Raw genomic sequence first — 27909 nt, forward strand, 5'->3', positions numbered from 1 at the left:
CATTGGCAGCAACCTTAGAATAGCTGCTGATGGGCACAATTGAGAAAGGAAGGGGGGGGGGACATTTGAATCCAGCACATAGATGCAATTCAAATATGTAATTTGAACCTTCCTATTTTAAAATATAATGGATGAACCTCACCCTGTGAGAACAATCTTCATGATATAGAGATCTCATATGCAAAATAAGTATGAGTTGGGATAGGGCTGGGGAGGGTGGCTGCTCGGGCAGCCCCTCCCCCGTCAAGTTAAGGAGATTCAACTGAGGAAGCACAAGGGAACTCTCGTCTGGGGACAACAACTGCAGGGAGACCACATCTTTTCAGATGAACATGGGAGGGCGGAAGGCTGCCTAATACTGAAGCACCATCAAATATCAAACCATATGCAATAACTAGTACAAGCATTCCTGGGGGAAGGTCTGCAGGAGACGAATTTGCATACGGTGATGTCATCCAAGCAGTGGGCCAAAGTTGGCTGGAACCCTCATCTGCATATGAAAAGAGAAAAGGGTTATGCAGGGCATGGCGGCATTTTGCGGCGCTTGGATGACCCCTAGTTCGCATTAAACACCTCCACCCTCCTTCGGTGTGGGGCTCATGTTGACTATGCCCCAGCCCCTGAAGCATTCAAGCTGATTTCTTGCAGCAGCTGGGCACTGTAACAGCTCCAGAGCTGCTCTGTAAGGCAAATAAAAGGGTGTGGGCCCTGCAGCACTACCTGTAGTTCGCATTGTGCGTTGGAAGGCACAAAGTAAGCAGACGGGAGAAGTCAGGATAGTGCGCAAGGGCATAGAAGGGAGCGGCTCAAGAATAGAGAAGTGGAAACAGACAGCAAACTAGGCTGGAGAGAGACCTGAGACAAAGAGATCTGAATTATACGAGAGCCGACCAGGGGAAACACAAATTATGCAGTCAAGTTTCCCACATTTGGGGAAATCGCAGGGGCAGCACAGCCAGAGTGCAATGGGTGAGCCTTGCCCTGGGAGAAGCACCTTCAAGATCATAGTATCTCACCTGGCAGGTAAATAGGAGTTGGGCTAGAGCTGGGGAGGGTCGCTGCTCGGGCACCCCCCTGTCAAGTGAAGGAGATCCAACTGAGGCAGCACAATGGAACTCTCGAAAGAAGAACAAGGCTAGAGGAAGATCTGAGACAAAGAAATCTGACTTTTACCAGAGCTGACCAGCGGAAAACACAAACACAGTCCCCCACTACCACAAATAATGCAGGCGAGTTTCCCACATTTGGGGAAATCACAGGGGTCAGCATACCCAGAATGCAATGAATGAACCTCACCCTGGGTGAACAATCTTCATGACCATGGTGTCTCCTATGCAAAATAAGTATGATTTGGGATAGGGCTGGGGAGGGCCGCTGCTCAGGCACATCTCTGTCAAGTAAAGGAAATTCAACTGAGGCAGCACAAGGGAACTCTCATCTGGGGACAACAACTGCAGGGAGAACACATATTTTCAGATGAACATGGGAGGGCAGAAGGCTGCCTAATACTGAAGCACCCCCAAACAACAAACCAAATGCAACAACTAGTGCAAGCATTCCTGGGGGAAGGCCTGCAGCAGATGGATTTGCATATGGTGATGTTATCCAAGCAGTGGGTCAAAGTTGGCTTCAACCCTCATCTGCATATGAAAAGAGAAAAGGGGCGTGCAGGGCATGGCGGCCTTTTGCGCTGCTTGGATGACCCCTAGATCGCATTAAACACCCCCACCCTCCTTTGGTGTGGGGCTCATGTTGGCCATGCCCCATCCCATGAAGCATTCAAGCTGATTTCTTGCAGCAGCTGGGCACTGTAACAGCTCCAGAGCTGCTCTGTAAGGCAAGTAAAAGGGTGTGGGCCCTGCAGCACTACCTGTAGTTTGCATTGTGCATTGGAAGGCACAAAGTAAGCAGACGGGAGGAGAAGTCAGGATAGTGCACAAGGGTATAGAAGGGAGGGGCTCAAGAAAAGAGAAGTGGAAACAGACAGCAAACTAGGCTGGAGAGAGACCTGAGACAAAGAGATCTGAATTATACGAGAGCCGACCAGGGGAAACACAAATTATGCAGTCAAGTTTCCCACATTTGGGGAAATTGCAGGGGCAGCACACCCAGAGTGCAATGGGTGAGCCTTGCCCTGGGAGAAGCACCTTCATGATCATAGTATCTCACCTGGCAGGTAAGTAGGAGTTGGGCTAGAGCTGGGGAGGGTCGCTGCTCGGGCACCCCCCTGTCAAGTGAAGGAGATCCAACTGAGGCAGCACAAAGGAACTCTCGAAAGAAGAACAAGGCTAGAGGAAGATCTGAGACAAAGAAATCTGACTTTTACCAGAGCTGACCAGAGGAAAGCACAAACACAGTCCACCACTACCACAAATAATGCAGTCGAGTTTCCCACATTTGGGGAAATCACAGGGGTCAGCATACCCAGAGTGCAATGAATGAACCGCACCCTGGGAGAACAATCTTCATAACAATGGTATCTCCTATGCAAAATAAGTATGATTTGGGATATGGCTGGGGAGGGCCGCTGCTCAGGCACATCTCTGTCAAGTAAAGGAGATTCAACTGAGGCAGCACAAGGGAACTCTCATCTGGGGACAACAACTGCAGGGAGAACACATATTTTCAGATGAACATGGGAGGGCAGAAGGCTGCCTAATACTGAAGCACCCCCAAACAACAAACCAAATGCAACAACTAGTGCAAGCATTCCTGGGGGAAGGCCTGCAGCAGATAGATTTGCATATGGTGATGTCATCCAAGCAGTGGGTCAAAGTTGGCTTCAACCCTCGTCTGCATATGAAAAGAGAAAAGGGGCGTGCAGGGCATGGTGGCCTTTTGCGGCACTTGGCTGACCCCTAGTTTGCATTAAACACCTCCACCCTCCTTCGGTGTGGGGCTCATGTTGGCTATGCCCCAGCCCCTGAAGCATTCAAGCTGATTTCTTGCAGCAGCTGGGCACTGTAACAGCTCCAGAGCTGCTCTGTAAGGCAAGTAAAAGGGTGTGGGCCCTGCAGCACTACCTGTAGTTCGCATTGTGCGTTGGAAGGCACAAAGTAAGCAGAAAGGAGGAGAAGTCAGGATAGTGCGCAAGGGCATAGAAGGGAGCGGCTCAAGAAAAGAGAAGTGGAAACAGACAGCAAACTAGGCTGGAGAGAGACCTGAGACAAAGAGATCTGAATTATACGAGAGCCGACCAGGGGAAACACAAATTATGCAGTCAAGCTTCCCACATTTGGGGAAATCAGAGTGCAATGGGTGAGCCTTGCCCTGGGAGAAGCACCTTCATGATCATAGTATCTCACCTGGCAGGTAAGTAGGAGTTGGGCTAGAGCTGGGGAGGGTCGCTGCTCGGGCACCCCCCTGTCAAGTGAAAGAGATCCAACTGAGGCAGCACAAGGAAACTCTCGAAAGAAGAACAAGGCTAGAGGAAGATCTGAGACAAATAAATCTGACTTTTACCAGAGCTGACCAGAGGAAAGCACAAACACAGTCCCCCACTACCACAAATAATGCAGTCGAGTTTCCCACATTTGGGGAAATCACAGGGGTCAGCATACCCAGAATGCAATGAATGAACCTCACCCTGGGAGAACAATCTTCATGACCATGGTATCTCCTATGCAAAATAAGTATGATTTGGGATAGGGCTGGGGAGGGCCGCTGCTCAGGCACATCTCTGTCAAGTAAAGGAGATTCAACTGAGGCAGCACAAGGGAACTCTCATCTGGGGACAACAACTGCAGGGAGAACACATATTTTCAGATGAACATGGGAGGGCAGAAGGCTGCCTAATACTGAAGCACCCCCAAACAACAAACCAAATGCAACAACTAGTGCAAGCATTCCTGGGGGAAGGCCTGCAGCAGATGGATTTGCATACGGTGATGTCATCCAAGCAGTGGGTCAAAGTTGGCTTCAACCCTCGTCTGCATATGAAAAGAGAAAAGGGGCGTGCAGGGCATGGCGGCCTTTTGCGGTGCTTGGATGACCCCTAGTTCACATTAAACACCTCCACCCTCCTTCGGTGTGGGGCTCATGTTGGCTGTGCCCCAGCCCCTGAAGCATTCAAGCTGATTTCTTGCAGTAGCTGGGCACTGTAACAGCTCCAGAGCTGCTCTGTACGGCAAGTAAAAGGGTGTGGGCCCTACAGCACTACCTGTAGTTTGCATTGTGCATTGGAAGGCACAAAGTAAGCAGACAGGAGGAGAAGTCAGGATAGTGCACAAGGGTATAAAAGGGAGGGGCTCATGAAAAAAGAAGTGGAAACAGACAGCAAACTAGGCTGGAGAGAGACCTGAGACAAAGAGATCTGAATTATACGAGAGCCGACCAGGGGAAACACAAATTATGCAGTCAAGCTTCCCACATTTGGGGAAATCGCAGGGGCACCACACCCAGAGTGCAATGGGTGAGCCTTGCCCTGGGAGAAGATCCTTCATGATCATAGTATCTCACCTGGCAAGTAAGTAGGAGTTGGGCTAGAGCTGGGGAGGGTCGCTGCTCGGGCACCCCCCTGTCAAGTTAAAGAGATCCAACTGAGGCAGCACAAGGGAACTCTCGAAAGAAGAACAAGGCTAGAGGAAGATCTGAGACAAAGAAATCTGACTTTTACCAGAGCTGTCCAGAGGAAAGCACAAACACAGTCCCCCACTACCACAAATAATGCAGTCGAGTTTCCCACATTTGGGGAAATCACAGGGGTCAGCATACCCAGAATGCAATGAATGAACCTCACCCTGGGAGAACAATCTTCATGACCATGGTATCGCCTATGCAAAATAAGTATGATTTGGGATAGGGTTGGGGAGGGCCGCTGCTCAGGCACATCTCTGTCAAGTAAAGGAGATTCAACTGAGGCAGCACAAGGGAACTCTCATCTGGGGACAACAACTGCAGGGAGAACACATATTTTCAGATAAACATGGGAGGGCAGAAGGCTGCCTAATACTGAAGCACCCCCAAACAACAAACCAAATGCAACAACTAGTACAAGCATTCCTGGGGGAAGGCCTGCAGCAGATGGATTTGCATATAGTGATGTCATCCAAGCAGTGGGTCAAAGTTGGCTTCAACCCTCGTCTGCATATGAAAAGAGAAAAGGGGCGTGCAGGGCATGGCGGCCTTTTGCGGCGCTTGGATGACCCCTAGTTCGCATTAAACACCTCCACCCTCCTTCGGTGTGGGGCTCATGTTGGCTATGCCCCAGCCCCTGAAGCATTCAAGCTGATTTCTTGCAGCAGCTGGGCACTGTAACAGCTCCAGAGCTGCTCTGAACGGCAAGTAAAAGGGTGTGGGCCCTGCAGCACTACCTGTAGTTTGCATTGTGCATTGGAAGGCACAAAGTAAGCAGACGGGAGAAGTCAGGATAGTGCGCAAGGGCATAGAAGGGAGCGGCTCAAGAAAAGAGAAGTTGAAACAGACAGCAAACTAGGCTGGAGAGAGACCTGAGACAAAGAGATCTGAATTATACGAGAGCCGACCAGGGGAAACACAAATTATGCAGTCAAGTTTCCCACATTTGGGGAAATCGCAGGAGCAGCACACCCAGAGTGCAATGGGTGAGCCTTGCCCTGGGAGAAGCACCTACATGATCATAGTATCTCACCTGCCAGGTAAGTAGAAGTTGGGCTAGAGCTGGGGAGGGTCGCTGCTCGGGTACCCCCCTGTCAAGTGAAGGAGATTCAACTGAGGCAGCACAAGGGAACTCTCGAAAGAAGAACAAGGCTAGAGGAAGATCTGAGACAAATAAATCTGACTTTTACCAGAGCTGACCAGAGGAAAGCACAAACACAGTCCCCCACTACCACAAATAATGCAGTCGAGTTTCCCACATTTGGGGAAATCACAGGGGTCAGCATACCCAGAATGCAATGAATGAACCTCACCCTGGGAGAACAATCTTCATGACCATGGTATCTCCTATGCAAAATAAGTATGATTTGGGATAGGGCTGGGGAGGGCCGCTGCTCAGGCACATCTCTGTCAAGTAAAGGAGATTCAATTGAGGCAGCACAAGGGAACTCTCATCTGGGGACAACAACTGCAGGGAGAACACATATTTTCAGATGAACATGGGAGGGCAGAAGGCTGCCTAATAATGAAGCACCCCCAAACAACAAACCAAATGCAACAACTAGTGCAAGCATTCCTGGGGGAAGGCCTGCAGCAGATGGATTTGCATACGGTGATGTCATCCAAGCAGTGGGTCAAAGTTGGCTTCAACCCTCGTCTGCATATGAAAAGAGAAAAGGGGCGTGCAGGGCATAGCGGCCTTTTGCGGCGCTTGGATGACCCCTAGTTCGCATTAAACACCTCCACCCTCCTTCGGTGTGGGGCTCATGTTGGCTATGCCCCAGCCCCTGAAGCATTCAAGCTGATTTCTTGCAGCAGCTGGGCACTGTAACAGCTCCAGAGCTGCTCTGTACGGCAAGTAAAAGGGTGTGGGCCCTGCAGCACTACCTGTAGTTTGCATTGTGCATTGGAAGGCACAAAATAAGCAGACAAGAGGAGAAGTCAGGATAGTGCACAAGGGTATAAAAGGGAGGGGCTCATGAAAAAAGAAGTGGAAACAGACAGCAAACTAGGCTGGAGAGAGACCTGAGACAAAGAGATCTGAATTATACGAGAGCCGACCAGGGGAAACACAAATTATGCAGTCAAGCTTCCCACATTTGGGGAAATCGCAGGGGCACCACACCCAGAGTGCAATGGGTGAGCCTTGCCCTGGGAGAAGCACCTTCATGATCATAGTATCTCACCTGGCAGGTAAGTAGGAGTTAGGCTAGAGCTGGGGAGGGTCGCTACTCGGGCACCCCCCTGTCAAGTGAAAGAGATCCAACTGAGGCAGCACAAGGGAACTCTCGAAAGAAGAACAAGGCTAGAGGAAGATCTGAGACAAATAAATCTGACTTTTACCAGAGCTGACTAGAGGAAAGCACAAACACAGTCCCCCACTACCACAAATAATGCAGTCGAGTTTCCCACATTTGGGGAAATCACAGGGGTCAGCATACCCAGAATGCAATGAATGAACCTCACCCTGGGAGAACAATCTTCATGACCATGGTATCGCCTATGCAAAATAAGTATGATTTGGGATAGGGCTGGGGAGGGCCGCTGCTCAGGCACATCTCTGTCAAGTAAAGGAGATTCAGCTGAGGCAGCACAAGGGAACTCTCATCTGGGGACAACAACTGCAGGGAGAACACATATTTTCAGATAAAAATCTTGGTCATGCTCTGGTTTCTCTTCAGAACGAACAAATCTTTCGCCTCTTACTAAAGATTTCCGTGGAGAGGAGCAAAACCGAGTTTTATCTCAATTTTTGCATGCCCCATCTTTTTGGGGTTTCTTTTACCGGTTTAAAGATAGAATGAGTGTGCTTTAATGTAAGCTCATTTGCATAGAAATGACAGTAAATGTTTATTTATGTTCAAACAGAACTTTCTTGACCATGCTACTTGCTTTAAAGATCTGGGAGCACATGGAATACAGTACAAACCATGCTTATAGCAAGGAGAAGCCAGGTGAGAAATCTGCTTTCTTTCAAATTGGGCGCTCACTTTGATCTGAATGAGGACTGCTGGCACAGCACTCAGGCGACAGGTGGAATCTTGGTCATGCTCTGGTTTCTCTTCAGAATGAACAAATCTTTCGCCTTTTATTAAAGATTATCCGTGGAGAGGAGCAAAACTGAGTTTTATCTCAATTTTTGCATGCCCCATATTATTGGGGTTTCTTTTATCAGTTTAAAGACAGAACAAGTGTGCTTTCTTGTTAGCTTTAATGTAAGTTTATTTGCATAACAATGACAATAAATGTCTGTTTCTTTTCAAGCAGAACTTTCTTGACCATACTAATTGCTTGAAAGATCTGGGAGCACATGGAAAAGAGTACAAACCATGTTTATAGCAAGGGGAAGCCTGGTGAGAAATCTGCTTTCTTTCTTTCAAATTGGGTGCTCACTTTGAGCTGAATGAGGACTGCTGGCATGGCACTCAGGCGACAGGTGGAATCTTGGTCATGCTCTGGTTTCTCTTCAGAACGAACAAATCTTTCGCCTTTTACTAAAGATTTCCGTGGAGAGGAGCAAAACTGAGTTTTATCTCAATTTTTGCATGCCCCATATCATACCTCCCAACTGTCCCGATTTTCGCGGGACAGTCCCGTTTTTTGGGGACTGTCCCGCTGTCCCACCTGCGGGCCGCAGTGTCCCGCGGTGGGTAGGACAGTTGGGAGGCTCTGTCTGTCGCTGCCCTGCTTAGCAGAGCAGAGGTGAATAGTCGCTGTGCGCACAGCGTCTATTCACTGAAGTCAGAGGGAGAGGTGGCATGCCAGCGGCTCACAGAGCGCTGGGCATGCCCCCTCAGTGCCGAAAACGGGGGCGTGACTCGCGATCGCGGGTCCTCCCGCGAAGCCATGCCCCTTTTTACTTAGGCCACGCCCTTTTTGGGAGCGCGTGCGACTTCGCCGCGCGTGTGTCCCTCTTTGCGAGCCGACAAAGTTGGGAGGTATGCCCATATTATTGGGGTTTCTTTTATCAGTTTAAAGACAGAACGAGTGTGCTTTCTGGTTAGCTTTAATGTAAGTTTATTTGCATAACAATGACAGTAAATGTTTGTTTCTTTTCAAACAGAACTTTCTTGACCATGCTACTTGCTTGAAAGATCTGGGAGCACATGGAAAACAGTACAAACCATGCAGTATCACAAGAGCCTTTATTTGATCTTTCATGAAGATAGAGCAGAATTGAGGACACGTCAACAATTTCTGCCGAAGGTGGTTCATCTTTCCACATGGTGCCTTTGGCCACTGACACCTTCGTTGAGTCAAAGTCTCTGGCTGTGGTCAGAACTTTGAAAATTTATGTCACCAGAACGGTTCAGATTAGGAAAACAGAGGCTCTGTTTGTCCTGTATGCTCCCAACAGGATTGGGTGTCCTGCTTCCATGTAGACCATTATGCGCTGGATCTGTGGTAAGATTCAGCATGCTCATTCCATGGCAGGATTGCCGTTACTGAATTAGGTGAAGACCCATTCTACTAGAAAGGTAGGTTCATCCTGGGCAGCTGGTCGGGGAATCTCGGCATTGCAACTTTGCCGAGCAGCTATTTAGTAAACACTTTTGCTAAGTTTTACAAGTTTGATACCTTGGCCGATGATAACTTCAAGTTGGGTAATTCGGTGCTGCAGAGTCGTACGCACTCTTCCACCCGTTCAAGAGCTTTGGTATAACCCCATGGTTCTTAATGTGACCCCAGCATCCTCTAGGTCGTATGAGAAAATAGGATTTTAATACCTACCGGTAAATCCTTTTCTCTTAGTCTGTAGAGGATGCTGGGCACCCGTCCCAGTCCATACTGTGTCTGCAGTTATTACTTGTGGTTATACACATGTTGTGTTATGGTTCTGGTCAGCTTTTTGCTGCAATTATTCATGCCGTTGGCTTGTGTTCTGTTGAATGCCACGTTCTGCGGCATGCTTAAGGTGTGAGCTGGTAAGATGCTCACCTTAGTTTAACAATAAATCCTTTCCTCGAAATGTCCGTCTCCATGGGCACAGTTCCTATAACTGGAGTCTGGAGGAGGGGCATAGAGGGAGGAGCCAGTTCACACCCTTTGATAGTCTTAAAGTGCCCATGTCTCTTGCGGATCCCGTCTATACCCCATGGTTCTTAATGTGACCCCAGCATCCTCTACGGACTAAGAGAAAAGGATGCCCTTGCGCACTATCCTGACTTCTCCTCCCGTCTGCTTACTTTGTGCCTTCCAACGCACAATGCAAACTACAGGTGGTGCTGCAGGGCCCACACCCTTTTACTTGCCTTACAGAACAGCTCTGGAGCTGTTACAGTGCCCAGCTGCTGCAAGAAATCAGCTTGAATGCTTCAGGGGATGGGGCATGGCCAACATGAGCCCCACACCAAAGGAGGGTGGGGGTGTTTAATGAGAACTAGGGGTCATCCAAGCACTGCAAAAGGCCGCCATGCCCTGCACGCCCCTTTTCTCTTTTAATGGCAGATGAGGGTTCCAGCCAACTTTGGCCCACTGCTTGAATAACATCACTGTATGCAAATCCGTCTGCTGCAGACCTTCCCCCAGGAAGGCTTGTACTAGATGTTGCATATGGTTTGATATTTGATGGTGCTTCAGTATTAGGCAGCCTTCCGCCCTCCCATGTTCATCTGAAAAGATGTGGTCTCCCTGCAGTTGTTGTCCCCAGACGAGAGTTCCCTTGTGCTTCCTCAGTTGAATCTCCTTAACTTGACGGGGGAGGGGCTGCCCGAGCAGCCACCCTCCCCAGCCCTATCCCAACTCATACTTATTTTGCATATGTGATCTCTTGATCATGAAGATTGTTCTCACAGGGTGAGGTTCATCCATTATATTTTAAAATAGGAAGGTACAAATTACATATTTGAATTGCATTTATGTGCTGGATTCAAATGTCCCCCCCCCCCCCCCTTCCTTTCTCAATTGTGCCCGTCAGCAGCTATTCTAAGGTTGCTGCCAATGGGTGTGACACATTAATTTCTTCTGTGGGGTACACTGGACTCCACAAGGATTCACATTGGGGTGTAGAGTAGGATCTTGATCTGAGGCACCAACCGGCTCAAAGCTTTTGACTGTTCCCAAGATGCTCAGTGCATTCTCCTCTATAACCCCGCTTCCATGAACAGGGAGCTCAGTTTGTAGTTGGTGCCTTCAGTAGCAGGCCACTTAACAGGGGCCTGCCTCAGGCAGCCTATTCTTAGCTATAAATTTTGACAAGAAAAGAAGAACTTGTTTTATGAGAATCTACAAGGGCTGCAGCAGGCTAGGTCTAATAGACATCTTTACTGCAGCTTCATCACTCCCAGCGGCGCTGTATACTCCCGTGCCCTGGTTGCTGGGTCACTGCAGCGGAGGGTCCGGTTTCATCCTAAGGTCAGTCACACACACACCACCCTTCCGGATCACGAGGCCGCTGATGAAGGGGAGCGTGGCCGTAGGGGGTGGACCGTGTGCGCACTGGCGTGGACACTGATTACTGGGCAGCCGCTCCACTAGCCACCAGGTACAGTTAAGGAGCACAGGTCTGGGGGTTTTTCTCCTATATTAACCCAATTTTGTACTGCCCGCAGCGCATTGTGATAGGTAATAGGGCCTGATTCAGGTTGGATTGCAATCACAATAAGCGATCCAACTGCAAAAATTGCTAAGAGCATACGCATGTGCCTGCATTTTCTGCGGCACCCCGCAGAGAATGCGATCGCCTCTGCCTGTCAATCGGGGCGGGGGGGGATAGGTGGGTCAGCAACACTCCATTTCCAAGTCAGGGATGGAGCGGTGCGGGGGCAAGGCTTCAAAATGGGGTCTGCAACGGAGTAGACACAGGGGGCGTGGTCACAGCGGCTGTATGACATCACATTCAGCCGCTGTGATCACAAAAATGGTGGCGGCTTCCTGCGCGCACATACAGTCTGCACCAGCAGGAGGCTACACCATTTTTTATGATCACGCTGAACTGCAGTGCGACTGCAATTACAGCATGGTCAAGAAGGGAGGCGTCATGCTGGGTGGCCATGCCCTTTCACTGTGCAGGAGCCAGCACCGCTCACACACTAGTCCCCGGGTGCAGCCCCCAACCCCCGGGACACCCGGAGCAACAAAATGTAGATTCAGGCCACCAGGCCACGCCCCTACCTATGAAACCATGCCTCCTTTTTACCATTGCGCTGCTTATCTGCGCGTACTGCATTACAATCTCCCTCGCCACCTCTCTGGGTGTCACCAGTGATAGTGACACCTCTGCCATGCTTGTAGCAGCTGGTCCTAAGATCTACGCCTCAAGCCCTGAGTGTTTGCCCTTGTGACTTGTTGATCATCATAGCGAAGCAGATGCTTACAGAAAACTGCAGGGGCTTAGATTGAAAATAAAAAAATTGATTGGTATAAGGTAGAGAGGAGCGGGTTCGGTTCTCCGAGAACCGAATTCCCCACGAACTCCACGTTGTTTACACTGGTCCGAGGCAGGCTCGGTTGTTCCCGCCTGACTCGCAAAACCTGAACAAGGGAAAATGTCATCATCCCGCTGTCGGATTCTCGCGAGATTCGGATTCCATATAAAGAGCTGCGCGTTGCCGCCATTTTTACTCGTGCATTGAAGAGAGAGCGGAATGGACGTGGCTATGTTCTCTCAGTGGAAATCTCAATATCAGTGCTCAGTATCAGTGGTTACTTATTGCTGCTCAGTAATACTAGTAGTGTGTCTCTCCTGCTCAGTGTCAGTTCTCAGTAGTATCCTCATCAGTGCTCAGTATCACTGCTCATTGTCTTGTGCTGCATTGTGGTGCTCAGCATACTACAGTACATTACTAATAGTCCAGTGCTGCATCTTGCTGCTCAGTGTCAGTTCTAGTATCCTCATCAGTGCTCACTATCACTGTTCATTGCATTTTGGTTTTCTGTATACTACAGTAACATAGTAATATAGTAACATATAGTAACATAGTTTTTGAGGTTGAATAGAGGCAAATTGCCCATCGTGTTCAACCTGTTTTAAGTTGTGATGATTCTACATACTTGCTGAATAATGTTTTATGACTAGTTAGCTACTATAACTCATGTTACCCCCGGATTAACCATGTTGATATTTTAAGTATTATAACCTTAGATAGCTTTTTCATTCAGAAATGTATCCATTCCTTTTTTAAATCCAATTACAGAGTCCGCCATTACCACCTTCCCTGGCAGGGAATTCCACATCCTGATTGCCCTAACAGTGAAGATCATAGTATCTCACCTGGCAGGTAAGTAGGAGTTGGGCTAGAGCTGTGGAGGATTGCTGCTCGGGCACCCCCTGTCAAGTGAAGGAGATCCAACTGAGGCAGCACAAGGGAACTCTCGAAAGAAGAACAAGGCTAGAGGAAGATCTGAGACAAAGAAATCTGACTTTTACCAGAGCTGACCAGAGGAAAGCACAAACACAGTCCCCCACTACCACAAATAATGCAGTCGAGTTTCCCACATTGGGGAAATCACAGGGGTCAGCATACCCAGAATGCAATGAATGAACCTCACCCTGGGAGAACAATCTTCATGACCATGGTATCTCCTGTGCAAAATAAGTATGATTTGGGATAGGGCTGGGGAGGGCCGCTGCTCAGGCACATCTCTGTCAAGTAAAGGAGATTCAACTGAGGCAGCACAAGGGAACTCTCATCTGGGGACAACAACTGCAGGGAGAACACATATTTTCAGATGAAAATCTTGGTCATGCTCTGGTTTCTCTTCAGAACGAACAAATCTTTCGCCTTTTACTAAAGATTTCCGTGGAGAGGAGCAAAACTGAGTTTTACCTCAATTTTTGCATGCCCCATCTTTTTGGATTTTCTTTTATCGGTTTAAAGATAGAATGAGTGTGCTTTAATGAAAGCTCATTTGCATAGAAATTACAGTAAATGTTTGTTTCTTTTCAAACAGAACTTTCTTGACCATGCTACTTGCTTGAAAGATCTGGGAGCACATGGAATACAGTACAAACCATGCTTATAGCAAGGAGAAGCCAGGTGAGAAATCTGCTTTCTTTCAAATTGGGCGCTCACTTTGATCTGAATGAGGACTGCTGGCATGGCACTCAGGCGACAGGTGGAATCTTGGTCATGCTCTGGTTTCTCTTCAGAATGAACAAATCTTTCGCCATTTATTAAAGATTTCCGTGGAGAGGAGCAAAACTGAGTTTTATCTCAATTTTTGCATGCCCCATATTATTGGGGTTTCTTTTATCAGTTTAAGGACAGAATGAGTGTGCTTTCTTGTTGGCTTTAATGTAAGTTTATTTGTATAACAATGACAGTAAATGTCTGTTTCTTTTCAAACAGAACTTTCTTGACCATGCTACTTGCTTGAAAGATCTGGGAGCACATGGAAAAGAGTACAAACCATGCTTATAGCAAGGGGAAGCCTGGTGAGAAATCTGCTTTCTTTCTTTCAAATTGGGTGCTCACTTTGAGCTGAATGAGGACTGCTGGCATGGCACTCAGGCGACAGGTGGAATCTTGGTCATGCTCTGGTTTCTCTTCAGAACGAACAAATCTTTCGCCTTTTACTAAAGATTTCCGTGGAGAGGAGCAAAACTGAGTTTTATCTCAAATTTTGCATTCCCCATCTTATTGGGGTTTTATTTTATCTGTTTAAAGATAGAACGAGTGTGCTTTAATGTAAGCTCATTTGCATAGAAATGACAGTAAATGTTTGTTTCTTTTCAAACAGAACTTTCTTGACTATACTAATTGCTTGAAAGATCTGGGAACACATGGAAAAGAGTACAAACCATGTTTATAGCTAGGGGAAGCCTGGTGAGAAATCTGCTATCTTTCTTTCAAATTGGGTGCTCACTTTGAGCTCAATGAGAACTGCTGGCATGGCACTCAGGCGACAGGTGGAATCTTGGTCATGCTCTGGTTTCTCTTCAGAACTAACAAATATTTCGCCTTTTATTAAAGATTTCCGTGGAGAGGAGCAAAACTGAGTTTTATCTCAATTTTTGCATGCCCCATATTATTGGGGTTTCTTTTATCAGTTTAAAGACAGAACGAGTGTGCTTTCTTGTTAGCTTTAATGTAAGTTGCCATAGATGCAGTGAAACACACGTGTAGGGCACGGCGTGTCCGCGTGTATTTGACTCATGTGAAATGTTATAAAACAAAAATATATGATTATGATGTTAGCTGTTAGTCTCCACTAATAGGGAATAGAAGCTGAGCTATAAGAAAGGAATACACTAGATATGATGTCACTTAGCAGATACAATGTCTAAAGTGCATACAGATAGCTACTAATAACTCTTGATAAGAAAGTATATCAGTGTGGGTATATTTATATGATGGGATATTGGGACTAGTGAATATATATCACTCCTGCTGTCCAGATTGGCAATAACCAGACAATTATGATAAGAGTAGAGATGTCACATGGGCTGCTATAGATATTAATTTAATGCTGTATGTGTCATTTGTTACAAATGGATACATTTTCTATGAGTCAGCCTAGCAGCTGCATGTTCTAACAGAACACTATCCTCACACAGAATCTGCTAACCTTGAGATAACTAAATGACAGTGTGTAACAGTCTCTTTACTATAAGACTGTTACAAAGTAATATATATATTTGAAGTCAGTCTAGCAGCTGTGTGTTCCAGCAGTTTATAAGACAAAGAAAATCTCCTATTGTGGAATCTAGACACATGGGACTGCTGGCCTGTGTCATACTATTTCTATGTAATACCAGTAACATGTATATAACTGTTACATAATTGTTACAAATGGATAAATCTTTGAGTCAGCCTAGCAGCTGCATGTCCTAACAGGACACCATAAATCCTTTACAGTGTAACAAATTGATTGGTAACACTTAAAGGCTGGAGAGCAGTTATATGCCTTACTAGCATACTCAATATACCACATTATTACACCAGTTACCACGATTATTGACAGCGCATTTGATATATTATATTACCCTCACACTGAGTCTGTTTACCTTTAGATAACTAAGTGACCGAATATGTAACAGTTTCTCTATCATAAGACTGTTACAAAGTGAGATAGATATATTTGGAAGTCAGTCAAACAGCTGTGTGTTTCAGCGGTTTATAAGAAAATTCCTCATTGTGGAATCTGGACCACTAAGGGTTATTATATATATAGCACATGGAATTGCCACATCTCCCTATATGATAATTTCATTACACTGTAACATAATAAGAATTAACTCTTTAACAGTGTAAATAGAGAGTAATGAATCTCTGACACATGGAATATATTATTTCTTAGATGAATTGGATAAACCATTATGACAGACACTTTGCTTCCTAATAAGAATTGAGGTGGCTATACCTCTAAGGAAAGCATTATTGCCTACGCCTAGATCAGATTAAATAAGATCTGGCTGAATATATGAAGGAAGGTTGCTATTTATATGAGAATTGGAATTGCTATATTCCTTAAGGCAACCCCACCGATTGATATATGTTGTCAATTAAGTATATCTGAACGGCTATATCTGGACCAGATTTAATAAGATCTGGCTGATTATATGAAGGAGGGCTGCTATTTATATTGGAATTGCCATATTCCTTAAGGCAACCGCACCTGTTGGTATATCTCGCCAATTAACTATATCTAAACAGCTAAATTAAAGCTATTCATCATTTTTTTAGTTTGGATATTAATAAATATGATCTTTCCATGATGCATAGAGATTTCCCTATCAAGTGATTCCTTATCCGATATAGAAAGCTATCCCCCTGTGGTATTGAATTTAGGAATATAGTCTTAGGGGACACAGAGAAATAAGTGATCCCCATCTACCTAAGCACCCCACAAATTGGAGGTTAGCTTACCGGTTATACTCAATCACCCCCACAAATTCGCCAATGGGGATGGCTTCCCGGGAGGTAACCCCTATTGAGTGAAGGGAGTATATAGGATACGACCCAGTGGTACCTGACGACATAGATACTAACAGCTATTTAATAACATTACGCTAGAAAGTGATTATTAGCAACATATATATCTATATAAACAACCCCGCCAGGGTTGTGCCTTCAAAAATAATCACACACGGACACGCTTTTTAAACCTTTTTTTCACATCTCTTTATTCTTCTTATGCACATGTATGTTAGTTCTGTGATTTTAACCTTTATGTTTCACTGCAGTTTGGGATAATAATATTAATATTTATCCAATTTTAATACATACTTAATAAAGGTTATATTTTATGATTCATTCATTCTGTCCAGTGCGTCAACAGTGCAGATTTCTTCTTGTTTTTTCTCCCAAATTCTATAACAATGACAGTAAATGTTGTTTCTTTTCAAACAGAACTTTCTTGACCATGCTACTTGCTTGAAAGATCTGGGAGCACATGGAAAACAGTACAAACCATGCAGTATCACAAGAGCCTTTATTTGATCTTTCATGAAGATAGAGCAGAATTGAGGACACGTCAACAATTTCTGCCGAAGGTGGTTCATCTTTCCACATGGTGCCTTTGGCCACTGACACCTTCGTTGAGTCAAAGTCTCTGGCTGTGGTCAGAACTTTGAAAATTTATGTCACCAGAACGGTTCAGATTAGGAAAACAGAGGCTCTGTTTGTCCTGTATGCTCCCAACAGGATTGGGTGTCCTGCTTCCATGTAGACCATTATGCGCTGGATCTGTGGTAAGATTCAGCATGCTCATTCCATGGCAGGATTGCCGTTACTGAATTAGGTGAAGACCCATTCTACTAGAAAGGTGGGTTCATCCTGGGCAGCTGGTCGGGAAGTCTCGGCATTGCAACTTTGCCGAGCAGCTATTTAGTAAACACTTTTGCTAAGTTTTACAAGTTTGATACCTTGGCTGATGATAACCTCAAGTTGGGTCATTCGGTGCTGCAGAGTCGTACGCACTCTCCCACCCGTTCAAGAGCTTTGGTATAACCCCATGGTTCTTAATGTGACCCCAGCATCCTCTAGGTCGTATGAGAAAATAGGATTTTAATACCTACCGGTAAATCCTTTTCTCTTAGTCCGTAGAGGATGCTGGGCACCCGTCCCAGTCCATACTGTGTCTGCAGTTATTACTTGTGGTTATACACATGTTATGTTATGGTTCTGGTCAGCTTTTTGCTGCAATTGTTCATGCCGTTGGCTTGTGTTCTGTTGAATGCCACGTTCTGCGGCATGCTTAAGGTGTGAGCTGGTAAGATGCTCACCTTAGTTTAACAATAAATCCTTTCCTCGAAATGTCCGTCTCCCTGGGCACAGTTCCTATAACTGGAGTCTGGAGGAGGGGCATAGAGGGAGGAGCCAGTTCACACCCTTTGAAAGTCTTAAAGTGCCCATGTCTCTTGCGGATCCCGTCTATACCCCATGGTTCTTAATGTGACCCCAGCATCCTCTACGGACTAAGAGAAAAGGATGCCCTTGCGCACTATCCTGACTTCTCCTCCCGTCTGCTTACTTTGTGCCTTCCAACGCACAATGCGAACTACAGGTGGTGCTGCAGGGCCCACACCCTTTTACTTGCCTTACAGAACAGCTCTGGAGCTGTTACAGTGCCCAGCTGCTGCAAGAAATCAGCTTGAATGCTTCAGGGGATGGGGCATGGCCAACATGAGCCCCACACCAAAGGAGGGTGGGGGTGTTTAATGCGAACTAGGGGTCATCCAAGCACCGCAAAAGGCCGCCATGCCCTGCATGCCCCTTTTCTCTTTTCATATGCAGATGAGGGTTCCAGCCAACTTTGGCCCACATCTTGGATGACATCACCGTATGCAAATCCGTCTTCTGCAGACCTTCCCCCAGGAATGCTTGTACTAGTTGTTGCATATGGTTTGATATTTGATGGTGCTTCAATATTAGGCAGCCTTCCACCCTCCCATGTTCATCTGAACAGATGTGGTCTCCCTGCAGTTGTTGTCCCCAGACGAGAGTTCCCTTGTGCGTCCTCAGTTGAATCTCCTTAACTTGACGGGGGAGGGGCTGCCCGAGCAGCCACCCTCCCCAGCCCTATCCCAACTCATACTTATTTTGCATATGAGATCTCTTGATCATGAAGATTGTTCTCACAGGGTGAGGTTCATCCATTATATTTTAAAATAGGAAGGTACAAATTACATATTTGAATTGCATCTATGTGCTGGATTCAAATGTCCCCCCCCCCCCCTTCCTTTCTCAATTGTGCCCGTCAGCAGCTATTCTAAGGTTGCTGCCAATGGGTGTGACACATTAATTTCTTCTGTGGGGTACACTGGACTCCACAAGGATTCACATTGGGGTGTAGAGTAGGATCTTGATCTGAGGCACCAACCGGCTCAAAGCTTTTGACTGTTCCCAAGATGCTCAGCGCATCCTCCTCTATAACCCCGCTTCCATGAACAGGGAGCTCAGTTTGTAGTTGGTGCCTTCAGTAGCAGGCCACTTAACAGGGGCCTGCCTCAGGCAGCCTATTCTTAGCTATAAATTTTGACAAGAAAAGAAGAACTTGTTTTATGAGAATCTACAAGGGCTGCAGCAGGCTAGGTCTAATAGACATCTTTACTGCAGCTTCATCACTCCCAGCGGCGCTGTATACTCCCGTGCCCTGGTTGCTGGGTCACTGCAGCGGAGGCTCCAGTTTCTTCCTAAGGTCAGTCACACACACACCGCCCTTCCGGATCACGAGGCCGCTGATGAAGGGGAGCGTGGCCGTAGGGGGTGGACCGTGTGCGCACTGGCGTGGACACTGATTACTGGGCAGCCGCTCCACTAGCCACCAGGTACAGTTAAGGAGCACAGGTCTGGGAGTTTTACTCCTATATTAACCCAATTTTGTACTGCCCGCAGCGCATTGTGATAGGTAATAGGGCCTGATTCAGGTTGGAATGCAATCACAATAAGCGATCCAACTGCAAAAATTGCTAACAGCATACGCATGTGCCTGCATTTTCTGCGGCACCCCGCAGAGAATGCGATCGCCTCTGCCTGTCAATCGGGGCGGGGGGGGGAGAGGGGGGTCAGCAACACTCCATTTCCAAGTCAGGGATGGAGCGGTGCGGGGGCAAGGCTTCAAAATGGGGTCTGCAACGGAGGAGACACAGGGGGCGTGGTCACAGCGGCTGTATGACATCACATTCAGCCGCTGTGATCACAAAAATGGTGGCGGCTTCCTGCGCGCACATACAGTTTGCACCAGCAGGAGGCTACACCATTTTTTATGATCACGCTGAACTGCAGTGCGACTGCAATTACAGCATGGTCAAGAATGGAGGCGTCATGCTGGGTGGCCATGCCCTGTCACTGTGCAGGAGCCAGCACCGCACACACACTAGTCCCCGGGTGCAGCCCCCAACCCCCGGGACACCCGGAGCAACAAAATGTAGATTCAGGCCACCAGGCCACGCCCCTACCTATGAAACCATGCCTCCTTTTTACCATTGCGCTGCTTATCTGCGCGCACTGCATTACAATCTCCTTCGCCACCTCTCTGGGTGTCACCAGTGATAGTGACACCTCTGCCATGCTTGTAGCAGCTGGTCCTAAGATCTACGCCTCAAGCCCTGAGTGTTTGCCCTTGTGACTTGTTGATCATCATAGCGAAGCAGATGCTTACAGAAAACTGCAGGGGCTTAGATTGAAAATAAAAAAATTGATGGGTATAAGGTAGAGAGGAGCGGGTTCGGTTCTCCGAGAACCGAATTCCCGACGAACTCCATGTGGTTTACACTGGTCCGAGGCAGGCTCGGTTGTTCCCGCCTGACTCGGAAAACCTGAACAAGGGAAAATGTCATCATCCCGCTGTCGGATTCTCTCGAGATTCGGATTCCATATAAAGAGCTGCGCGTTGCCGCCATTTTTACTCGTGCATTGAAGAGAGAGCGGAGAGGACGTGGCTATGTTCTCTCAGTGGAAATCTCAATATCAGTGCTCAGTATCAGTGGTTACTTATTGCTGCTCAGTAATACTAGTAGTGTGTCTCTCCTGCTCAGTGTCAGTTCTCAGTAGTATCCTCATCAGTGCTCAGTATCACTGCTCATTGTCTTGTGCTGCATTGTGGTGCTCAGCATACTACAGTACATTACTAATAGTCCAGTGCTGCATCTTGCTGCTCAGTGTCAGTTCTAGTATCCTCATCAGTGCTCACTATCACTGCTCATTACATTGTGGTGTTCTGTATACTACAGTAACATAGTAATATAGTAACATATAGTAACATAGTTTTTGAGGTTGAATAGAGGCAAATTGCCCATCGTGTTCAACCTGTTTTAAGTTGTGATGATTCTACATACTTGCTGAATAATGTTTTATGACTAGTTAGCTACTATAACTCATGTTACCCCCGGATTAACCATGTTGATATTTTAAGTATTATAACCTTGGATAGCTTTTTCATTCAGAAATGTATCCATTCCTTTTTTAAATCCAATTACAGAGTCCGCCATTACCACCTTCCCTGGCAGGGAATTCCACATCCTGATTGCCCTAACAGTGAACATCATAGTATCTCACCTGGCAGGTAAGTAGGAGTTGGGCTAGAGCTGTGGAGGATTGCTGCTCGGGCACCCCCTGTCAAGTGAAGGAGATCCAACTGAGGCAGCACAAGGGAACTCTCGAAAGAAGAACAAGGCTAGAGGAAGATCTGAGACAAAGAAATCTGACTTTTACCAGAGCTGACCAGAGGAAAGCACAAACGCAGTCCCCCACTACCACAAATAATGCAGTCGAGTTTCCCACATTTGGGGAAATCACAGGGGTCAGCATACCCAGAGTGCAATGAATGAACCTCACCCTGGGAGAACAATCTTCATGACCATGGTATCTCCTATGCAAAATAAGTATGATTTGGGATAGGGCTGGGGAGGGCCGCTGCTCAGGCACATCTCTGTCAAGTAAAGGAGATTCAACTGAGGCAACACAAGGGAACTCTCATCTGGGGACAACAACTGCAGGGAGAACACATATTTTCAGATGAACATGGGAGGGCAGAAGGCTGCCTAACACTGAAGCACCCCCAAACAACAAACCAAATGCAACTACTAGTGCAAGCATTCCTTGGGGAAGGCCTGCAGCAGATGGATTTGCATATGGTGATGTCATCCAAGCAGTGGGTCAAAGTTGGCTTCAACCCTCGTCTGCATATGAAAATAAAAAAGGGGTGTGCAGGGCATGGCGGCCTTTTGCGGCGCTTGGATGACCCCTAGTTTGCATTAAACACCTCCACCTTCCTTCGGTGTGGGGCTCATGTTGGCTATGCCCCAGCCCCTGAAGCATTCAAGCTGATTTCTTGCTGCAGCTGGGCACTGTAACAGCTCCAGAGCTGCTCTGTAAAGCAAGTAAAAGGGTGTGGGCCCTGCAGCACTACCTGTAGTTTGCATTGTGCGTTGGAAGGCACAAAGTAAGCAGACGGGAGAAGTCAGGATAGTGCACAAGGGCATAGAAGGGAGCGGCTCAAGAAAAGAGAAGTGGAAACAGACAGCAAACTAGGCTGGAGAGAGACCTGAGACAAAGAGATCTGAATTATACGAGAGCCGACCAGAGGAAACACAAATTATGTAATCAAGTGTCCCACATTTGGGGAAATCGTAGGAGCAGCACACCCAGAGTGCATTGGGTGAGCCTTGCCCTGGGAGAAGCACCTTCCTGATCATAGTATCTCACCTGGCAGGTAAGTAGGAGTTGGGCTAGAGCTGGGGAGGGTCGCTGTTCGGGCACCCCCCTGTCAAGTGAAGGAGATCCAACTGAGGCAGCACAAGGAAACTCTCGAAAAAAGAACAAGGCTAGAGGAAGATCTGAGACAAAGAAATCTGACTTTTACCAGAGCTGACCAGAGGAAAGCACAAACACAGTCCCCCACTACCACAAATAATGCAGTCGAGTTTCCCACATTTGGGGAAATGACAGGGGTCAGCATACCCAGAATGCAATGAATGAACCTCACCCTGGGAGAACAATCTTCATGACAATGGTATCTCCTATGCAAAATAAGTATGATTTGGGATAGGGCTGGGGAGGGCCGCTGCTCAGGCACATCCCTGTCAAGTAAAGGAGATTCAACTGAGGCAGCACAAGGGAACTCTCATCTGGGGACAACAACTGCAGGGAGAACACATATTTTCAGATGAACATGGGAGAGCAGAAGGCTGCCTAATACTGAAGCACCCCCAAACAACAAACCAAATGCAACAACTAGTACAAGCATTCCTGGGAAAAGGTCTGCAGAAGACGGATTTGCATACGGTGATGTCATCCAAGCAGTGGGCCAAAGTTGGCTGGAACCCTCATCTGCATATGAAAAGAGAAAAGGGGTATGCAGGGCATGGCGGCCTTTTGCGGCGCTTGGATGACCCTTAGTTCGCATTAAACACCTCCACCCTCCGTCGGTGTGGGGCTCATGTTGGCTATGCCCCAGCCCCTGAAGCATTCAAGCTGATTTCTTGCAGCAGCTGGGCACTGTAACAGCTCCAGAGCTGCTCTGTAAGGCAAGTAAAAGGGTGTTGGCCCTGCAGCACTACCTGTAGTTTGCATTGTGCGTTGGAAGGCACAAAGTAAGCAGACAGGAGAAGTCAGGAGAGTGCACAAGGGCAAGGGCAGGGGCTCAAGAAAAGAGAAGTGGAAACAGACAGCAAACTAGGCTGGAGAGAGACCTGAGACAAAGAGATCTGAATTATACGAGTAGCCGACCAGAGGAAACACAAATTATGTAGTCAAGTGTCCCACATTTGGGGAAATCGTAGGAGCAGCACACCCAGAGTGCAATGGGTGAGCCTTGCCCTGGGAGAAGCACCTTCCTGATCATAGTATCTCACCTGGCAGGTAAGTAGGAGTTGGGCTAGAGCTGGGGAGGGTCGCTGCTCGGGCACCCCCCTGTCAAGTGAAGGAAATCCAACTGAGGCAGCACAAGGAAACTCTCAAAAAAAGAACAAGGCTAGAGGAAGATCTGAGACAAAGAAATCTGACTTTTACCAGAGCTGACCAGAGGAAAGCACAAACACAGTCCCCCACTACCACAAATAATGCAGTCGAGTTTCCCACATTTGGGGAAATCACAGGGGTCAGCATACCCAGAATGCAATGAATGAACCTCACCCTGGAAGAACAATCTTCATGACCATGGTATCTCCTATGCAAAATAAGTATGATTTGGGATAGGGCTGGGGAGGGCCGCTGCTCAGGCACATCTCTGTCAAGTAAAGGAGATTCAACTGAGGCAGCACAAGAGAACTCTCATCTGGGGACAACAACTGCAGGGAGAACACATATTTTCAGATGAACATGGGAGAGCAGAAGGCTGCCTAATACTGAAGCACCCCAAACAACAAACCAAATGCAACAACTAGTACAAGCATTCCTGGGGGAAGGTCTGCAGAAGACGTATTTGCATACGGTGATGTCATCCAAGCAGTGGGCCAAAGTTGGCTTCAACCCTCGTCTGCATATGAAAAGAGAAAAGGGGCATGCAGGGCATGGCGGCCTTTTGCGGCGCTTGGCTGACCCCTAGTTTGCATTAAACACCTCCACCCTCCGTCGGTGTGGGGCTCATGTTGGCTATGCCCCAGCCCCTGAAGCATTCAAGCTGATTTCTTGCTGCAGCTGGGCACTGTAACAGCTCCAGAGCTGCTCTGTAAGGCAAGTAAAAGGGTGTGGGCCCTGCAGCACTACCTGTAGTTTGCATTGTGCGTTGGAAGGCACAAAGTAAGCAGACAGGAGAAGTCTGGAGAGTGCACAAGGGCATAGAAGGCAGCGGCTCAAGAAAAGAGAAGTGGAAACAGACAGCAAACTAGGCTGGAGAGAGACCTGAGACAAAGAGATCTGAATTATACGAGAGCCGACCAGGGGAAACACAAATTATGCAGTCAAGTTTCCCACAGGAGTATATAGGATACGACCCAGTGGTACCTGACGACATAGATACTAACAGCTATTTAATAACATTACGCTAGAAAGTGATTATTAGCAACATATATATCTATATAAACAACCCCGCCAGGGTTGTGCCTTCAAAAATAATCACACACGGACACGCTTTTTAAACCTTTTTTTCACATCTCTTTATTCTTCTTATGCACATGTATGTTAGTTCTGTGATTTTAACCTTTATGTTTCACTGCAGTTTGGGATAATAATATTAATATTTATCCAATTTTAATACATACTTAATAAAGGTTATATTTTATGATTCATTCATTCTGTCCAGTGCGTCAACAGTGCAGATTTCTTCTTGTTTTTTCTCCCAAATTCTATAACAATGACAGTAAATGTTGTTTCTTTTCAAACAGAACTTTCTTGACCATGCTTCTTGCTTGAAAGATCTGGGAGCACATGGAAAACAGTACAAACCATGCAGTATCACAAGAGCCTTTATTTGATATTTCATGAAGATAGAGCAGAATTGAGGACACGTCAACTATTTCTGCCGAAGGTGGTTCATCTTTCCACATGGTGCCTTTGGCCACTGACACCTTCGTTGAGTCAAAGTCTCTGGCTGTGGTCAGAACTTTGAAAATTTATGTCACCAGAACGGTTCAGATTAGGAAAACAGAGGCTCTGTTTGTCCTGTATGCTCCCAACAGGATTGGGTGTCCTGCTTCCATGTAGACAATTATGCGCTGGATCTGTGGTAAGATTCAGCATGCTCATTCCACGGCAGGATTGCCGTTACTGAATTAGGTGAAGACCCATTCTACTAGAAAGGTGGGTTCATCCTGGGCAGCTGGTCGGGGAGTCTCGGCATTGCAACTTTGCCGAGCAGCTATTTAGTAAACACTTTTGCTAAGTTTTACAAGTTTTAGAGTAAAGGAGATTCAACTGAGGCAGCACAAGGGAACTCTCATCTGGGGACAACAACTGCAGTGAGAACACATATTTTCAGATGAACATGGGAGGGCAGAAGGCTGCCTAATACTGAAGCACCCCCAAACAACAAACCAAATGCAACAACTAGTACAAGCATTCCTGGGGGAAGGTCTGCAGAAGACGGATATGCATATAGTGATGTCATCCAAGCAGTGGGCCAAAGTTGGCTGGAACCCTCATCTGCATATGAAAAGAGAAAAGGGGTATGCAGGGCATGGCGGCCTTTTGCGGCGCTTGGATGACCCTTAGTTCGCATTAAACACCCCCACCCTCCTTCGGTGTGGGGCTCATGTTGGCCATGCCCCAGCCCCTGAAGCATTCAAGCTGATTTCTTGCAGCAGCTTGGCACTGTAACAGCTCCAGAGCTGCTCTGTAAGGCAAGTAAAAGGGTGTGGGCCCTGCAGCACTACCTGTAGTTTGCATTGTGCATTGGAAGGCACAAAGTAAGCAGACAGGAGGAGAAGTCAGGATAGTCCACAAGGGTATAGAAGGGAGGGGCTCAAGAAAAAAGAAGTGGAAACAGACAGCAAACTAGGCTGGAGAGAGACCTGAGACAAAGAGATCTGAATTATATGAGAGCCGACCAGGGGAAACACAAATTATGCAGTCAAGTTTCCCACATTTGGGGAAATCGCAGGGGCAGCACACCCAGGTGAGATACTATAATCAGGAAGGTGCTTCTCCCAGGGCAAGGCTCACCCATTGCACACTGGGTGTGCTGCTCCTACGATTTCCCCAAATGTGGGACACTTGACTGCATAATTTGTGTTTCCTCTGGTCGGCTCTCGTATAATTCAGATCTCTTTGTCTCAGGTCTCTCTCCAGCCTAGTTTGCTCTCTGTTTCCACTTCTTTTTTCTTGAGCCCCTCCCTTCTATACCCTTGTGCACTATCCTGACTTCTCCTCCCGTCTGCTTACTTTGTGCCTTCCAATGCACAATGCAAACTACAGGTAGTGCTGCAGGGCCCACACCCTTTTACTTGCCTTACAGAGCAGCTCTGGAGCTGTTACAGTGCCCAGCTGCTGCAAGAAATCAGCTTGAATGCTTCATGGGATGGGGCATGGCCAACATGAGCCCCACACCAAAGGAGGGTGGGGGTGTTTAATGCGATCTAGGGGTCATCCAAGCACCGCAAAAGGCCGCCATGCCCTGCACGCCCCTTTTCTCTTTTCATATGCAGATGAGGGTTGAAGCCAACTTTGACCCACTGCTTGGATAACATCACCATATGCAAATCCATCTGCTGCAGGCCTTCCCCCAGGAATGCTTGCACTAGTTGTTGCATTTGGTTTGTTGTTTGGGGGTGCTTCAGTATTAGGCAGCCTTCTGCCCTCCCATGTTCATCTGAAAATATGTGTTCTCCCTGCAGTTGTTGTCCCCATATGAGAGTTCCCTTGTGCTGCCTCAGTTGAATCTCCTTTACTTGACAGAGATGTGCCTGAGCAGCGGCCCTCCCCAGCCCTATCCCAAATCATACTTATTTTGCATAGGAGACACCATGGTCATGAAAATTGTTCACCCAGGGTGAGGTTCATTCATTGCATTCTGGGTATGCTGACCCCTGTGATTTACCCAAATGTGGGAAACTCGCCTGCATTATTTGTGGTAGTTGGGGACTGTGTTTGTGTTTTCCGCTGGTCAGCTCTGGTAAAAGTCAGATTTCTTTGTCTCAGATCTTCCTCTAGCCTTGTTCTTCTTTCGAGAGTTCCATTGTGCTGCCTCAGTTGGATCTCCTTCACTTGACAGGGGGGTGCCCGAGCAGCGACCCTCCCCAGCTCTAGCCCAACTCCTACTTACCTGCCAGGTGAGATACTATGATCTTGAAGGTGCTTCTCCCAGGGCAAGGCTCAACCATTGCACTCTGGGTGTGCTGCCCCTGCGATTTCCCCAAATATGGGAAACTTGACTGCATAATTTGTGTTTCCCCTGGTCGGCTCTCGTATAATTCAGATCTCTTTGTCTCAGGTCTCTCTCCAGCCTAGTTTGCTGTCTGTTTCCACTTCTCTTTTCTTGAGCCGCTCCCTTCTATGCCCTTGCGCACTATCCTGACTTCTCCCGTCTGCTTACTTTGTGCCTTCCAACGCACAATGCGAACTACAGGTAGTGCTGCAGGGCCCACACCCTTTTATTTGCCTTACAGAGCAGCTCTGGAGCTGTTACAGTGCCCAGCTGCTGCAAGAAATCAGCTTGAATGCTTCAGGGGCTGGGGCATAGCCAACATGAGCCCCACACCGAAGGAGGGTGGAGGTGTTTAATGCGAACTAGGGGTCATCCAAGCGCCGCAAAAGGCCGCCATGCCCTGCATAACCCTTTTCTCTTTTCATATGCAGATGAGGGTTCCAGCCAACTTTGGCCCACTGCTTGGATGACATCACCGTATGCAAATTCGTCTCCTGCAGACCTTCCCCCAGGAATGCTTGTACTAGTTATTGCATATGGTTTGATATTTGATGGTGCTTCAGTATTAGGCAGCCTTCCGCCCTCCCATGTTCATCTGAAAAAATGTGGTCTCCCTGCAGTTGTTGTCCCCAGACGAGAGTTCCCTTG

General features: G+C 47.3%; 27 non-coding genes across 27 annotated transcripts; 10 read left to right on the plus strand and 17 right to left on the minus strand.

Annotated features, from left to right (window-relative positions):
* Positions 1 to 868: 868 nt before the first annotated feature.
* On the minus strand, positions 869 to 1031 carry LOC135042500 (U1 spliceosomal RNA). Its single transcript, XR_010235610.1, has one exon. It is a non-coding gene; the product is annotated as a U1 spliceosomal RNA (small nuclear RNA).
* Positions 1032 to 1183: 152 nt separating this feature from the next.
* Positions 1184 to 1347, minus strand: LOC135042439 (U1 spliceosomal RNA). Its single transcript, XR_010235561.1, has one exon. It is a non-coding gene; the product is annotated as a U1 spliceosomal RNA (small nuclear RNA).
* Positions 1348 to 2021: 674 nt separating this feature from the next.
* Positions 2022 to 2184, minus strand: LOC135042454 (U1 spliceosomal RNA). Its single transcript, XR_010235575.1, has one exon. It is a non-coding gene; the product is annotated as a U1 spliceosomal RNA (small nuclear RNA).
* Positions 2185 to 2336: 152 nt separating this feature from the next.
* Positions 2337 to 2500, minus strand: LOC135042588 (U1 spliceosomal RNA). Its single transcript, XR_010235690.1, has one exon. It is a non-coding gene; the product is annotated as a U1 spliceosomal RNA (small nuclear RNA).
* A 972-nt stretch (positions 2501 to 3472) lies between these two features.
* Positions 3473 to 3636, minus strand: LOC135042470 (U1 spliceosomal RNA). Its single transcript, XR_010235587.1, has one exon. It is a non-coding gene; the product is annotated as a U1 spliceosomal RNA (small nuclear RNA).
* A 674-nt stretch (positions 3637 to 4310) lies between these two features.
* Positions 4311 to 4473, minus strand: LOC135042507 (U1 spliceosomal RNA). The gene has a single exon (XR_010235615.1). It is a non-coding gene; the product is annotated as a U1 spliceosomal RNA (small nuclear RNA).
* Positions 4474 to 4625: 152 nt separating this feature from the next.
* LOC135042572 (U1 spliceosomal RNA) lies at positions 4626 to 4789 on the minus strand. Its single transcript, XR_010235675.1, has one exon. It is a non-coding gene; the product is annotated as a U1 spliceosomal RNA (small nuclear RNA).
* Positions 4790 to 5460: 671 nt separating this feature from the next.
* LOC135042446 (U1 spliceosomal RNA) lies at positions 5461 to 5623 on the minus strand. The gene has a single exon (XR_010235568.1). It is a non-coding gene; the product is annotated as a U1 spliceosomal RNA (small nuclear RNA).
* A 152-nt stretch (positions 5624 to 5775) lies between these two features.
* Positions 5776 to 5939, minus strand: LOC135042481 (U1 spliceosomal RNA). Its single transcript, XR_010235594.1, has one exon. It is a non-coding gene; the product is annotated as a U1 spliceosomal RNA (small nuclear RNA).
* A 674-nt stretch (positions 5940 to 6613) lies between these two features.
* Positions 6614 to 6776, minus strand: LOC135042494 (U1 spliceosomal RNA). Its single transcript, XR_010235604.1, has one exon. It is a non-coding gene; the product is annotated as a U1 spliceosomal RNA (small nuclear RNA).
* Positions 6777 to 6928: 152 nt separating this feature from the next.
* Positions 6929 to 7092, minus strand: LOC135042569 (U1 spliceosomal RNA). The gene has a single exon (XR_010235672.1). It is a non-coding gene; the product is annotated as a U1 spliceosomal RNA (small nuclear RNA).
* Positions 7093 to 7236: 144 nt separating this feature from the next.
* LOC135042526 (U5 spliceosomal RNA) lies at positions 7237 to 7352 on the plus strand. The gene has a single exon (XR_010235630.1). It is a non-coding gene; the product is annotated as a U5 spliceosomal RNA (small nuclear RNA).
* Positions 7353 to 7622: 270 nt separating this feature from the next.
* LOC135042550 (U5 spliceosomal RNA) lies at positions 7623 to 7739 on the plus strand. The gene has a single exon (XR_010235653.1). It is a non-coding gene; the product is annotated as a U5 spliceosomal RNA (small nuclear RNA).
* A 286-nt stretch (positions 7740 to 8025) lies between these two features.
* LOC135042547 (U5 spliceosomal RNA) lies at positions 8026 to 8138 on the plus strand. Its single transcript, XR_010235650.1, has one exon. It is a non-coding gene; the product is annotated as a U5 spliceosomal RNA (small nuclear RNA).
* A 4815-nt stretch (positions 8139 to 12953) lies between these two features.
* Positions 12954 to 13116, minus strand: LOC135042557 (U1 spliceosomal RNA). The gene has a single exon (XR_010235660.1). It is a non-coding gene; the product is annotated as a U1 spliceosomal RNA (small nuclear RNA).
* A 144-nt stretch (positions 13117 to 13260) lies between these two features.
* On the plus strand, positions 13261 to 13376 carry LOC135042533 (U5 spliceosomal RNA). The gene has a single exon (XR_010235637.1). It is a non-coding gene; the product is annotated as a U5 spliceosomal RNA (small nuclear RNA).
* A 270-nt stretch (positions 13377 to 13646) lies between these two features.
* LOC135042541 (U5 spliceosomal RNA) lies at positions 13647 to 13762 on the plus strand. Its single transcript, XR_010235644.1, has one exon. It is a non-coding gene; the product is annotated as a U5 spliceosomal RNA (small nuclear RNA).
* A 286-nt stretch (positions 13763 to 14048) lies between these two features.
* Positions 14049 to 14164, plus strand: LOC135042520 (U5 spliceosomal RNA). Its single transcript, XR_010235624.1, has one exon. It is a non-coding gene; the product is annotated as a U5 spliceosomal RNA (small nuclear RNA).
* A 275-nt stretch (positions 14165 to 14439) lies between these two features.
* On the plus strand, positions 14440 to 14555 carry LOC135042543 (U5 spliceosomal RNA). The gene has a single exon (XR_010235646.1). It is a non-coding gene; the product is annotated as a U5 spliceosomal RNA (small nuclear RNA).
* Positions 14556 to 21183: 6628 nt separating this feature from the next.
* Positions 21184 to 21347, minus strand: LOC135042430 (U1 spliceosomal RNA). The gene has a single exon (XR_010235552.1). It is a non-coding gene; the product is annotated as a U1 spliceosomal RNA (small nuclear RNA).
* Positions 21348 to 22018: 671 nt separating this feature from the next.
* On the minus strand, positions 22019 to 22181 carry LOC135042506 (U1 spliceosomal RNA). Its single transcript, XR_010235614.1, has one exon. It is a non-coding gene; the product is annotated as a U1 spliceosomal RNA (small nuclear RNA).
* A 152-nt stretch (positions 22182 to 22333) lies between these two features.
* Positions 22334 to 22497, minus strand: LOC135042434 (U1 spliceosomal RNA). Its single transcript, XR_010235556.1, has one exon. It is a non-coding gene; the product is annotated as a U1 spliceosomal RNA (small nuclear RNA).
* A 668-nt stretch (positions 22498 to 23165) lies between these two features.
* Positions 23166 to 23329, minus strand: LOC135042485 (U1 spliceosomal RNA). Its single transcript, XR_010235596.1, has one exon. It is a non-coding gene; the product is annotated as a U1 spliceosomal RNA (small nuclear RNA).
* A 152-nt stretch (positions 23330 to 23481) lies between these two features.
* LOC135042560 (U1 spliceosomal RNA) lies at positions 23482 to 23645 on the minus strand. Its single transcript, XR_010235663.1, has one exon. It is a non-coding gene; the product is annotated as a U1 spliceosomal RNA (small nuclear RNA).
* Positions 23646 to 26005: 2360 nt separating this feature from the next.
* LOC135042513 (U1 spliceosomal RNA) lies at positions 26006 to 26161 on the plus strand. Its single transcript, XR_010235617.1, has one exon. It is a non-coding gene; the product is annotated as a U1 spliceosomal RNA (small nuclear RNA).
* A 674-nt stretch (positions 26162 to 26835) lies between these two features.
* LOC135042444 (U1 spliceosomal RNA) lies at positions 26836 to 26999 on the plus strand. The gene has a single exon (XR_010235566.1). It is a non-coding gene; the product is annotated as a U1 spliceosomal RNA (small nuclear RNA).
* Positions 27000 to 27151: 152 nt separating this feature from the next.
* LOC135042497 (U1 spliceosomal RNA) lies at positions 27152 to 27314 on the plus strand. Its single transcript, XR_010235607.1, has one exon. It is a non-coding gene; the product is annotated as a U1 spliceosomal RNA (small nuclear RNA).
* The last annotated feature ends 595 nt before the right edge of the window (positions 27315 to 27909 follow it).

The sequence above is a fragment of the Pseudophryne corroboree genome, unplaced genomic scaffold (assembly GCF_028390025.1).
Source record: "Pseudophryne corroboree isolate aPseCor3 unplaced genomic scaffold, aPseCor3.hap2 scaffold_829, whole genome shotgun sequence".
Classification (NCBI taxonomy): Eukaryota; Metazoa; Chordata; class Amphibia; order Anura; family Myobatrachidae; genus Pseudophryne; species Pseudophryne corroboree.